Source organism: Acyrthosiphon pisum, chromosome A2 (genome assembly GCF_005508785.2).
Source record: "Acyrthosiphon pisum isolate AL4f chromosome A2, pea_aphid_22Mar2018_4r6ur, whole genome shotgun sequence".
In the NCBI taxonomy this organism is placed as follows: domain Eukaryota; kingdom Metazoa; phylum Arthropoda; class Insecta; order Hemiptera; family Aphididae; genus Acyrthosiphon; species Acyrthosiphon pisum.
The window spans coordinates 108055329-108057859 of record NC_042495.1 but is presented as its reverse complement, the minus strand read 5'-3'; the positions used below and the strand labels follow the sequence as shown (position 1 = coordinate 108057859).

The 2531-nt window shown below is 26.4% G+C and overlaps 1 non-coding gene across 1 annotated transcript; it reads left to right on the top strand.

The window, feature by feature from the left end:
* Positions 1-1827: 1827 nt before the first annotated feature.
* Positions 1828-1898, top strand: TRNAG-GCC. The gene has a single exon. It is a non-coding gene; the product is annotated as a tRNA-Gly (tRNA).
* Positions 1899-2531: the final 633 nt, after the last annotated feature.

Below are 2531 nucleotides of genomic sequence, written 5' to 3'. Positions count from 1 at the left end.
GTAGGAGTGATCAATAAGTTTCCTCACCAAAAAAATAAATAAATATCTACGTAACCACCACTGGTGTATTTAAATAGTGCCCAGTCGCCACCCTAAATGAGCCACTGGGCACTATTATAATATACCTATAGGTATAGCCTACCTAAGCCGTCTTATCGGTGAAGGTAAAGCAATTTTCACTGTGCTTTTAAATTAATTGACTTAATTTAATCTAAGTTTTAATTATATTTTAAATCATAGTAATATTGTGAATATAGTAACTATTTTAAATTTTAATACTCATTTTAGTAATTATTATGTCTTTGTTTAAAAACTAAAACAGTTAAGCAACATAATAACATTTGAAAAGGTTAATTTAATGTAGAAAGATAGGTACCTACTAAAGTACCTATACATAGGTTGGTAATATAGTTGCACAAAGTATTAAAAAGTGATTTTTATTTTGGTACTTTATAGTAAAGACTTAAAAATATATTATATCCACCACATTATTATTGTTGTGTCCTTTTTATATATATATATTTTTATGACCACTAATACATTATTATGATTTAATTTATGACTCGAAGAATAATCTTTGTTTCTAACTATTTCTAATTAAGTATTCAGTTAAGATAAACAGTATAGGTACCTAGGTAAGTAGTTAAAATGGATTAAAATAAGTGGATGATAAATAGGAACCTACGTCCTACATAATAATTAAATATCAACAATTTCACACGGGGAAAGTCTCAACTTTTTATAAAAAGTAAATCCCAGAACTTTTCTTAATAATTGAGAAAAAAATGTTGCTTCGTCAAAAAGCTTAATAATTTAATAAAAAGTTTTTCATAAGTTGTTGTCAGTGAAATAAAAAAAAAAAAGTTGAGTGTAATTTTCCACAAATATTATTCTAAAATAAACATTTTGACGAAATTAGATACCCTTTTTTCAAAATCACGAACAGTTTTGTAGTTAAAATATAAAACGTGTTCAATTTTTATAACTATAAGGTTTGAAAATGTAGTACAACAGCTGTATAAGGTTCCTCATAACTAGTTCATATAGGAACTGGAAACAGAAAATCTAAAAAAAATAGATAAACGCAATTTTTTATTGACATTTCAAATACAAATTTGGATAAAATTATATATTAGCGATTTTAATTATATTGTTGTAATCCAAAAATATTTCTGTGCGGATCCGAAACTCTTACATAGGTAATTTGAAATAATATGCACAATGTCTTTTAGATTGATTTTATGCTATTACCTATTTATAATTTATACCGCATAACTATTTACTAATATTGTAAAATAAATTACCATTTACCATAATATCATAATGATAAAAATCAATATGGCCAATATGTTAATATTATGATAACATAGGCTGACAGATCGTCATCGCTCTCCGTGTGCAATGGTTTATCATTATCATTGAATTCGATTAAATTTGAATACATCCATAACAATGACCTATTCAATGCAAGTTTCGCTCGACTTCTACCTACAGCAGAACGATAACCTACTTTCCCTTATTTTTACTCGTGATTTTTTTAAGTTAAAAAATTATGACTGACTGATTTTTAAAAAAATCAATCAGTGGAGCAATTAAATTGAATCTATTGACGTGGAATCGTTTTCCGTATTTATAGGTAGGTACAATACAATGATTTAAAATTATATTTGTATCGTTGAATTTGCATGCATGTACATCGTTCCTTTTTTTTACTCACGGTACTTTGATTTTCCATTTTTACAAATACATTCAAAATGATTTTATTAATTTTCCATGTAACAGAAAAACATATCTAAATAGACTTATCTATTACCTACAACATCACAAGCATCAGTGGTTCAGTGGTAGAATGCTCGCCTGCCACGCGGGCGGCCCGGGTTCGATTCCCGGCTGATGCAGAAATTTTTTTTCATTTTAAAAAACTGTTATCCAATAAAATCGTAATCATGGAAAATAAAATATTATAGATATTTTTCGTCTATTTTTGAACTTGTGGTCATTTTAATAAAAAAATTATTGAACATTTAATTCAGTTTTAAATTTATAATATAATATTATAAGTTTTACTAGACTATTATTAGAAAAATTGAGCATTTTGAAGTTTTTCGATCATAATTTCCAAATGAAGTTTGAGCGACTTTTTTTAAAAGTACCATCATTAAACACGCAAAAACACATTTTCCATCGCATTAGAGTTTATTATTGATACACGACACGATGTGAAATGTAGTTATTTAGCATTTGATTATAGTAAAAATCGTATAGGTAATATCGATAATTTTGAATTGCCGTAACTTTTAATCAGTATATTTCCGCAATTTTTTTCAAACTTTTTTGAATTCAACATGCTCAAACACGTATTTTGAGAAAAAAAAAATTAAAAAAGGAGTGTCCGGTAAAGTAGACTTGTTCCAATTTTTATAATTGTATATTAAAATATTGTTAAAACAGTTCAAACTCTTCCTGTTTAAATTATAGATGTAATGCCAATGGTATATATTAATTTATAAAATACATATTATAAGTTGTAA